This window comes from Miscanthus floridulus, chromosome 3 (genome assembly GCF_019320115.1).
Source record: "Miscanthus floridulus cultivar M001 chromosome 3, ASM1932011v1, whole genome shotgun sequence".
NCBI lineage: Eukaryota > Viridiplantae > Streptophyta > Magnoliopsida > Poales > Poaceae > Miscanthus > Miscanthus floridulus.
The window spans coordinates 65,862,351-65,873,740 of NC_089582.1; the positions used below are offsets into that span (position 1 = coordinate 65,862,351).

At 48.4% G+C, this 11,390-nt stretch overlaps 1 pseudogene; it reads left to right on the top strand.

Moving 5' to 3' along the window:
* Window positions 1-1,992: 1,992 nt before the first annotated feature.
* LOC136543841 (coumaroyl-CoA:anthocyanidin 3-O-glucoside-6''-O-coumaroyltransferase 2-like) lies at window positions 1,993-10,235 on the top strand (annotated as a pseudogene).
* The last annotated feature ends 1,155 nt before the right edge of the window (window positions 10,236-11,390 follow it).

An 11,390-nucleotide genomic window follows, 5' to 3' on the forward strand; every position in this document is an offset into this window, starting at 1 on the left:
AGTTTGCTGAGATTTTGCATCATAACATTTGTAGCATTGAAATTATATTTTTCTAGAATATTGTATTTGAGTTTGAGCTATTTAGCTCTAAATTGTTTCCTAAAATCCAAAAAAAGTATCCAAATCTATGGTCTGAAAATTAAAGTTTTTTCGTATAATTTTCCTGTATATATGCATGCTCAAGTGAAATCCAAAATTCCTTAACAATGCAAACACCCAAAATTAGATGATAGATGCTAAATTAAATGACAAGATTCCATAACAAAGCACGTGTGCTACAGAATTGCATCACAAGATACTAATTTTGAACCATGATGGTAGATGGTTTTTCAAAATTTTTAGAAACCATTTTAGATAAAACAACTTAACTGGAAACTCAAATATAACATTCCGAGAAAAAAAAATTTCAAAAAATGATAGATTCATTGAACCCTAAAATAGGGAAAGTTCCTTTATATGCACTACCTAGGTCTACTCATCAGTGATAGATCTGTTGGTATGAAAGCTTCTTACCTGACTGGGAAGATGAGGAAAATGCTCCAAACCTAGAAGGGAAGGAATCTAACATTTTTGAGACTAGAAGGGAAGGATTCTAACCAACTCAAGCTTCGTCCTATCTTGCAATTCTAAGGTACGCACCAGAAAATGGGCTCCATCATATCTAAATTTTTCGGATCTTCTTGCTATTTTAAGATTAAACAGTTTTAATGATTTGAATTTCACACGATCAAGTTTCAAAATATTTACTGACCTGAAGATTTTGGAGACTTGGGATCATGAAAACTAAAATATTGAAGGATGATGTGCTCTTGAAGGATCTATTTAGTAGAGCTTCCTGAGCTACTTCAAGCTGAATCCAGGAGAAGCTCTGCCAAACAGTTTTTTTATTGAAAAGTGATTGTATGATGAATTGATGATTCTATGAATTGATAATATAATGTGAGGTGTCTTCAGCAAATTACCACTTTTCAAGGGTCATTGGCTCTCATGTGTATCTTTTTGTCCATTATTATAGCTATAGTGATGACTGATGAGAAGGTTGGGGATCAAATTACATAATGCTGTGATTGTGCCTTTATTTCCATACTTCTTCTATATTTCAGGTGCCTAAATTTTAAGATTATTTTAGGCAACACTCTTGTAGCACCAATTAGTACAAGTAAATTATTACTTCTGTGATTTGTTATTCGTCTTTGTGTCATAACATATCAATATTTTATCCTTGTCTGACTATAAAAACAATTGTAAATTGTTTGTGACAATCCAAATAAGACTTTGTCGGGTTTGTGGTTTTGTCTAACAGGGTTTTTTATTCTCGAGACTAAAATTTGCAGAATGTGCCTACAAAAATTGCAACAAACTAAAACTGCAATTTTAATATAAAATATATGCAATAACTGTTGCATGAAAAAACTAAAATTCAGGTGCCTTAATTTTAGCAAGTCCCTTCTTTCCAAACAAAACAATTATTGTACAGTTGAACTGAACAATGGAATGAATAAATAAAATTAGCGCGAACCATTGCTTGGACCATGCAAAACACTGATAGTCCAGTATCCAGTATATCAAATAATCAAATAATAATTAGATTAGCCTCCACGTTATTATTAGTGAGTTAGGTACATGCCTGGCTAGCCAAAGGCTCAAAGCAACAAGCAACAGCCTATTCGGCTGGTGATGATAGGCTGGTGATGATACGATCGTATACGATCATGGATTATTACTGCTGGCTGATTTAATGTGAGAGAAAAATATTATTCCGGCTGAAAATTTACGATCGTTTACGACCAAGCGAATAGGCTGAGTGGGTAGGCCACTAAAGTCATACAAGTCTACAACAGCTACAACTGGGGCGTTCCTCTCCTGTCTCCTCTGCCTGTGATTCTCCTGCTACAGCTGACTCGCCTTCCCTGTTCACTATTTCTCAGCTTCAGAAACGCCACGGAGGGGGCTGGAGCAGAGCAAAGTGGATAGCGGAGGATACATAGCAGAGCACCAGATCAGATCAGATGGTGCCTTCGTCTCCCCAGCCGCGAGTGCACGTGCTCGAACGCATCCGCGTCAAGCCGCAGCCATCTGGTTCTGAGCAAGAAGAGCCTGCGCTCCCTCTCACCTTCTTGGATGTTGCCTGGCTCTTCACCGGCCCCGTCGAGCGCCTCTTCTTCTTCCGCCACCCAGAGCCGGCTTTCACGCTCCCTCTCGATAGAATATCATCGGCAGTTCTCCGAGGGATATCCCACGAAGGTAAATTGATCGGCAGAGATGCGTGTAATCGAGAACAAGAAGGCAACAGAGACACACGAGTTAGACAGGTTCAGGCCGTCAGTATGACGTAATACCCTACTCCTGTGGTCTGTTGGATTGTATTGGCTATCGTATGATATTACGTGAGTTTAGAGGGGATCTCAGCCCGCCTTATATAGTCCGGGGGCAGGGTTACAAGTCGGTTAGATCTTGGAGATAACCGAAAAGTAATAATAGATTACAGGAATCATGGGGTCATACGTATCTTGACAGATCTCGTAGTATCTTCAGGATATCTTCCCGGTGTCTTGCGGGAGGCGCCGAGCAGCGTCGTGCCTTGCAAGGCTTCGTCTTGTGGGCTAGGCCATCCCTGGAGGCGTAGCCCATGGGATCTACCGTGGGTATCCGGGATCGTACCACCACAGCTAGTTCTCGAGCGCCTTGTATCCATTGTGCAACGCCATCTTGAGCATGTCTGAGCAGGTGCGAACAAAGCCGAGCAGTCAAATTCATGGCCCAACCACCGTGATGAGTTGCTAAGCAGTTGTGAGCCGTCACCTAGCAACATGAACCGTCGCCGAGCAGCGTGAACCATCGCCGAACAGCGTGAACCATCGCCGAGCAGCGTGACCCAAGTATGGCTTGCCATAAGGATGTAAGGAGCTCAAGTTTAGAATTGAAAATTTCTTTGCAGTGGACCAAGTGTGCCCACTTAGAGTCCGACCACGAGAAAAGAAAGATAGTCTTCTTCAACTTCAAGAGGCGTGAAATCTTTCTGATTAAAGCAAACACACTCACCGCAAGATGAAGTGTGCCCACTTGATCCCTAAGCCTGACATTAGGTGACGTAGTCACGTGGTGCCAGGGTTCAAAGTAAAGAAAAGCACAAGACCAGCCGAGCAGGCAGCCAGTCCCCGGGTGTAGCCCCAAAATGAGAAAAGCACATTCACTACAAGGTGAAAGTGTGCCCACTTAGTCCCCAAGCTTGATAGTAGGTGACATGGTCATGTGGTGCCAGGGTCAGAAATAGCAGTCAATAGGAGAAAGTCCCTAGTGCGGTGAGGACCCAAGTCATAGTGCTGACACAGTCCCCGAGCCACAAGAGGAAATCTTAGAGAAAATAAATCCTAGAGAAAAAACCAAAGTAATGGTTGTACAGTAGTAATTATCGAGCCATAATAGATGGCAGAGAAGTCGGTGAATATTCGGTGAGCAGTAACAACTTGTGGCGATAAATGGGCGAAACGGGCTGTAGTTGCACAAAAGCCCAAGTAATGGCCCACCACACTATTTTGGAGAATTCGGAGAGGCATAAATTGCGGAGCGGTTTCCCAAAAACCCTCGAATACGAAAAGTGGGAGGGGTGCTTTATAACTGCGCCGCCGCACCCCGTGCTTCCACCTTTGCCATTTTGTCGTTTCATCTTCCTCCTTAGCCCTCGCACTTCCAGATTCACATGCACTCCTGCCACCAATCCCAAAACAGATCTGAGATATAATGCTAAAGAAAGGAGCAGGAAACCCAAAGAAGGAGAGCGCCGGAGTCAGCGGTGACAAAGAGTGGGTGCCATCACACACGGGAGAGGCGAAGCTCAATAGGTTGGTGGAGGCGGGCGTTCTTCTAGACCGTGTCACCGTCGGATGGCGGCCAACTAGCGCTGAGCCCTTCCCAATGCCCCATACCGACGAAGCCATAGTTTTTGAGGATTATTTCTAGCGTGGGTTAGGTTTCCCCGTTCATCCTTTCTTGAGGGACCTATTGGAGTTCTGGAGAGTCAGTTTGTGCAATCTCCACCCAAACACCATATTGCACATATCTATCTTTATCCATTTCTGTGAGGCATGTCTTGGAGTCGTTGCCCACTTCAATCTCTTCCGTCACGTATTCTGACTGAAGAAGAAGGATGGCGGTGGTTCGAAGGTGGTCGACAGTGTTTACCTGCAACTCCACGATGGGATGGCAGGCGAGTACCTCACTGTACCACTAAACACATCGCTGAAGGGGTGGAACGCTAGGTGGTTCTACATGAAGCAGAACCAGCCTGCCATCCATTGCGACGTCAACCATGTCCTAGAGAGCCAGAGGAGCTGGTCAGAGAAGCCAAGCAGTGCTGACATGGAGCAAGTGAAGGAGCTCCTCGGCCTAATAAAAGGCATGAAGACCAATGGTGGATTGGTAGCGTTGAGCTTCATAGTGCCCCGCATCTAGCCCTACAAGGAGAGGGCCCACACGGGCTATGACTTCAAGGGCGACACCGACGGCACCCGGGAGAGGATAGAGATGCTGCCGAGGGACGATGTGCTAGAGCGGGCTACAGAGCTATTCACTCTATTTGCCTCATTCAGCGTGTCAGGGCAGACGAGGCCCTTTAACTGCACGAACCCGCCTCCTCAGGTAAACATCTCAACTGTGTGTTCCTGATCCTTTTGTATTCTATACCATTGCTGAGCAGTGTGCTAATTCACTTATGGAAAGATCCATTCGTAGGACCGAGCGGTGTACTTCTCGGGCGTGCCGAGGGGCGATTGGCCGCTGGCGGTAGATGCCCGGCCACCAGCTTAGCCTGAAGAGGTAGCCGTCAGCACCTTGTCAGAGTCCAGAGGCGCAGACATTGGACAGACAGAGAGTCCTCCCCCGGTGTCAGAGAAAGTTTGGGGAAAGAGGGCAGCGACAGATGAGCTAGCTCGAAAGAAGAGGAAGACGGCGGGTGCTGCCCCCATAAACCGGGTGGCATCTCGCTTGGTGGTGATCGGACCACTTGAACACAGAGTGCGGCGATTTTCGAGTGGTCGGACGACGATAGCGCTCCAGTAGCTCCTTGTTCGAGTACTGAAGCGCCTCCGCGCAGCACGTGCATGAAGGAGCGATCGAAGGGAGGAGAAGGAGTCCTCGAGCAACAGGTGAAGGGAGTCCCCGAGTAGCAGGTGAGGGGAGTCCTAGAGCAGCAAGCGAAGGAGAGGCCAATGGCGGAGACCGCGAGACCTCCACCCCAGGGCACAGGAGTTGACTCTAGGGCCACGCCTGGGGGCTCGGGTAGGCAGTGCCGGTTCATAAAAGTTTACCGGTAGGCCAACACATAAGTAGCCTTGACTTTTTGTTATTTTGTTGTCATATCCTTATCATGGTGGCGATTGATGAGCTAATCTGATGTAGAGCGAGGCGTACTAAGGAGTTGAACCCATCCGTCTAGGCCGGCGGGTAGCCGAGGGCTGGTCTTGGCGTAGAGGCGACGCCGGCAGACCCTGTCCTAGAGTCCTTGGGTGCTCGATAGCTTGCGAAGGAGTCAAGAATCCCTGCTAGTGGACTTGGGGGTGGCGAAAAGTTGGCACCAATGATGAACGGGTCGGCGGCGGTGCCCGAGGCAATGGCGGTAGCCGCCAGGTCTTCGGCGACGGATGCTAGAGTTGCCAGTGCCGCACCAGAGTTGGCATATGATAAGCCGGTGGTGCCCGAGGAGCAGACGGTGCTCCCTCAGGCGTCAAAGGGCATGGTCGGACACGCTGTCCAGCCGCCAAGCCCCCTAGTGGTGCCGCCAGCTGTGGAGGAGGAGGACGAAGTGGAAGAAATCAAACGTGAGGAATCATGACCCCAAGCTGTCTGAATCCTCCACAAGCGAGGCAACGAAGTGGTGGTCATTGAGGAGGAGGACACCACCAGGGAGCTTAGGAGGCTGGAGTCCACCCTGTCGACGACGATGAAGCAGATCAAGGTTAGCATTGCATCATCAATGTTCATCTTTAATGTTGGAGATTAGAGTTTGTCATAATCTTGGTGCTTTTATAGGGGATAGCTCAAACCTCTAGCAATGGCGCCAACTAGTCAAGAGGATGGAGCCCCTCGCTAATGAAAATGCAAAACTGAAGGAGGCGATGAAGCTCATGGAGAAAAACATCCAGAGGGCCCAGCACGAGCGGGACCTTGCCGAATCTCAGGCATAGGATCTGGAATACCAAAAGGGAGCTTTGTTCGAGCAGTTGGCGACCACGTCTGAGCAGTTGCGGGGAAAGTCCGAGTAGCTAGCCACCATCTCTGAGCGGCTAACAAGTATGTCCGAGCAGCTGGAGCAGAAGTTTGAGCATCTCAGAAACGTCTTCGAGTAGAGAAAAAGTACGGCGTATCAGCGATTTTGCTTTGCATTGTTGAAAGTCATATTATTGCTGATGACTGTTGTGCTTGTAGAGCAAGATGCGGAGTTCAGCCAGCTAAGCCAAACCATCGAGCAACTCTAGGAGGAAGATAAGAAGGTGACTGGGCGAGCCGAGAAACTGGCCGAGGAGCTGAAAGGTGAGTACTTCGTGGTTGGAGTTACTGCTAGAGTAATTTCTTTGGTTGATAGATCCTTGTGATGCCTGCAGAGTACCATCAGAGGACCAAGGCACAGTTCAATATGCTGGAGCAAGAGGCCAGAACCTAGAGGAGCAAGCTCGATGCCATAGTTGCTGGTGTTAAGCCGGTGCTCGACTACGTCGACCTGTAGGTGGCTCCTCAGCCCAACCGTAGGCCGCCGCGTCCAGACACCTTCATTGACAGGTGCAAGGCGGCGTGGGAGAACTTCAAGAGCTTCAACCGTGATGCCACCGTCACCGCCATTACACATGCCCTAGCGGTGGTCCGGTCCCACTACCTAGCCATTGACCTTCAAGTGATAGGGGCTAGATTTGCCAGAGGGACGAAGGCGACAGAGCATCAACAGCTGGAAGATGAGGTGGAAGACACGGTGAAGAAGCTAGCCAGCGACGTCGACCTGTTCGGCGAAATGGACGGCGATGGCGAAACTCGATGATCTACTTGGAGAACATGCTGTAATAACTGAATAGGGTAGTTAAAATGTGCAAGGGCACAGACAATCATTTATATATATGTATAAATGTTGTAAAATGACATGTGCACGTTATGCAGTTTGCTAGTTTTTTTATTGAAGAATCGTTGTAGTGTTATCCCTAACGCAATTATACGTAGTGTAAGTAGAGTCCGAGTAGTTAGTTCGTTATTGAAGTCTTTGGCCTTGGCTAGCCCATAGTCCATCACGTCGAGCGCGGAGCCTGTGCACGTGTAGGAGGAGCAGGCATGACCAAGGAACCGCAGCCGACCACCCATAACGTAGAGCGCGGAGCCCGTAGCACGTGTAGGGAGAGATCAGAGACTGGGTCTTCTCCATAGAGAACAGAGCGGAACGTGTGCTGCTCGACGGTTGATGAAATAACATGGAGATGTATGTAGTATTAGTAGCATGCGAGCTATTAGTTCTTTACTGGGCTCTTAGCCTTGGCTAGCCCATAGTCCATAACGTCGAGCGCGGAGCTCGTGCACGTGTAGGAGGAATAGGCATGGCCAAAGAACCGTAGCCGACCACCTATAACGCAGAGCGTGGAGCCCGTAGCATGTATAGGGAGAGATTAGAGACTAGGTCTTCTCCATAGAGCATAGAACAAAATGTGTGCTGCTCGGCGATTGGCGAAACATTTCGAAGATATGGAGAAACACAGCGGAGCGTTTATGGCGATCACATATTGGAGATATGGAGAAACATGGCAGAGCGTTTATGACGATCACATATTAGAGATATGGAGAAACGTGGCAAAGCATTTATGGTGATCACATATTGGAGATATGGAGAAATGTGGCGGAGCGTTTATGGCGATCTCGTATTGGAGTTCATTAAGGAGTAGCTTAGAGCTAGCGACCACAAGTGGAGATTAAATCATAATAGAGAAATAATAGAGACAAATTATGGTGACCAAAACTTTATTCATTATGGAGTGGAGAGGACATATCTAGAGCGTTTCAAGGATATAAACGTATAAGGTGCTCGATGTGCCATGAACTGGGGATATCGATTCTGTCTAAATCAAATAGCCGATAAGACGCTGGTTGGGTAACCTCTTTGACCACATAAGGCCCTTCCCAGGGGGAGGAGAGCTTGTGCATCCCTTTGATTTTCTGTTTTCTGCGGAGAATGAGGTCGCCGACAGCAAATGAACGACCTTTGATGTTGCGGTTGTAGTATCTCTGAAAGCCTTCTAGGTATTTGGCTGTATGGACGCAGGTGATCAGGCGTTCTTCCGTGACCCTATCGACGTCCTCTGTCCGAACAGCTGTGGCTTGCTCTTTATCATAATGTTCCACCCTAGGTGCTCAGAAGGCAATGTCCACTGGTAGTATGGCTTCAGAGTCGTATACCAAGAAATATGGAGACACACCGGTGCTGCGACTAGCTTGAGTGCGTAGTTCCTAGACCACAACTGGTAGCTCTTTGAGCCATCTGCCCGGATGCTTTTCCTCTTTCTTATATAGCCTCTTCTTGAGGGCATCAAGAATCATGCCGTTCGCCCATTCGACCTGGCCGTTGGCTCTAGGATGGGCAACCGAGACATTTTTGGGACTTCTACGAAGACCGATGTAGGTCGAATGGGCAGGGTTACAAGTCGGTTAGATCTTGGAGATACTGGAAAGTAATAACAGATTATAGGAATCATGGGGTCATATGTATCCGGACAGATCTCGTAGTATCTTCAGGATATCTTCCTGGTGTCTTGCGGGAGGCGTCAAGCAGCGTCGTGCCCCGCAAGGCTTCATCTTGTGGGCTGGGCTGCCCCTAGGGGCACAGCCCATGTGGTTCATGTGGGTATTCGGGGTCGTACCCTCCACACTCTCGCTCCTCCGCTCCTCGCTCTCCCTCGTGCTCTGCCGCTTCTACCCGCTCGCCGGCACAATCAGGCCCCACCCACCCTTCCACTGCTCGTACACCTGTGGTACCAATGTCCTCACCATGGTCGTCACTGAGTTAGACAGCCCTGACGATTTTGACCACCTTGTCGCTAGGTCGCCCAGGGACGTGGCCCTGATCCGCCCGCTCGTGCCATAGCTGCCGCCGCCGAGGGATGACGGAGCGTTCATGCTCGCCGCCGTGCAGGTCACCGTCTTCCATGGCCGCGGCCTCTGCCTCGGTGTCTCCATCCACCACGCTGCTTGCGACGATGCCTCCACCATGCACTTCATCCACACCTGGGCCGCAAGCTGCCGCCTAGGCATCCAGAAGGATGAAGGATCCGAGGACGTAGTGCTGCCGCAGCCACCGGTGCTGGACCGGTCTGTCATCGCTGACCCCGACGACCTCATAGGAAGAAGCTCACCGGGATGGCGCGCCTCACCACCGCCGCAGGAGCAGAAGACGCCGATGGTGATGGCGTCGTTCCTGCTGCCGCACGAGCAGATCGACCGGATCAAGGAGGGCGCGGCGGCAAAGGCAGACGCAAAGGCATCATCTTTCGTGGCAGCGTGATTGGTTGCTCCAAGGTCGGCGGTCTGGGATACTGGCCCTGTCCAGTCTCTTCCTAGCCTGCACCGAGAGGCAATTGGGGATCGAGAAGACGGCACCGTCCAGGATGGAGGAGGGCATCTGCACGAGAGGAAGTAGAAAAAAGTGCGAGTAGAGCAACCAAACATGGATGAAATACACTGAAGGGTGTGGGATGGGCCATACGACGGCCCGTCTCAGGCAGCCAATCACGCCCCTTGGTGTCGTGGGCGCCCTGCGCAGCCACATGCTCTTCTCCGCCGAGTGCCGGTCTAGGCTGACGCCACCACTGCCCGCCGAATACTTCGGTAATTGTCTGCGCCCCTGCTTCGTGGAAGCCACCATGGCGGACCTTATCTCTGGCGATACAGCGGACGGCGTGGCTGTGGCGGCGGCGGCAATCGTGCGTGCGATCCGGGAGATGGGAGGGAGGGAATGGAATGAAAGAGGAAGGCGTGCGCGGAGGGGGTTTAAAAGGGCCAGGGAAGGTGCATGGGAAAGGGATATTGATGGTGGGTCCGGCACATGCTTGCATTGGTTCCTTCCTTTTCCTTCCATAAGAAAAAATTGGATTACAAGATTTCTGCCGCTATTCCACCATATATATTTATGATTTCTGCATGCATTAGGTTTATGTGGGGCAGCTAGATCACCACCGCAGGCGTCAATTTCATCGGCGGGCGGCCCCTTGTGACCATTATCTATAAGGGGAGGGGTGCTTCTAGGTGACCCCAATGAAGACAGCTACTCTGGGTCATCGATGTCATCATTGTTGGTCGCTGAGTGGAAATCAAGGTCTGAAGGTGATGAATCTACATCCTATGCTGCTCCTGATGATGCAACCGCTGATATTCTTTCATCGATTGAGACGCGTTTTCGATGGGTTCCAAAACATTGGATCTGGCGGCATATATGTCCAATATTTTGGGGTTGGTTATTGGATTCGGCATAAGGACTGCACTTTGTCACCTGCGTCGCTAATGGAGAAGAAGATGAAAGAATCTGAATAGAATATTGTGTATTTTTAATTTCAGATTTTTTTTCATATGTAATTTGGGTATGTACTGTGCCGAGTTTTAATATAATCCCCTTCCATTCGCAAAAAAAAAGACACATTTTTGTGGTGAATTTGATTAATGAAATCTGTATTACTATTGCTAGTTTTAACGTCACTGATTGTTATTGGTGTATATAAATCTGGTTAAAGTCAAAGAAACTGTAATTACTCAGTGAGTAGAACAAATTAATAAAATACCTTACTTTTTACAACGGAGGACATTAGAATCGAATCATGGTAGCTCCGGTCGTCTCCTTTTCGTCACCACCGCCTTCATCAACCGCCCTTAATTTTCTCCTTTTCATTTCTTCCCATCCTTTTCATACTCACAGTCACCAAATAGTATAGCAACATGTTTGTTTCTTTCCCCCAGCTATTTGTGCTTGCTTTCATTTCATTGGTGCACACCTCCTTCCCTTTTTCGTGATGTCCATCAGCCAACCTGGGCCATGCATGCCTCCTGTGCACGGGAAGACCGCACCCAACAATTGATAAAATTATCATCCCACCCTTTTAAGGAGCCTAATCTTGAAATGCAAGCAAATTGTCAAAAGTTTCTTAGTGTCCTGCTTTCTTATGTGAGGTTGGTGTATGTAGTAATTCATACTGACCTTAAAATTAATACTCTCATCCAGAATTAATAGCTTTCTAATGATTAAAATTACCAAAAAATAATATTCTATAAAAATATATAGGACACTACCTCCTAATATGGAAGGTAATTATATGGGCACATGCAAACAAGTAACTGCCAAATCTAAGAGAAATCCTTCGAGAAAGCAAAAGAGACAA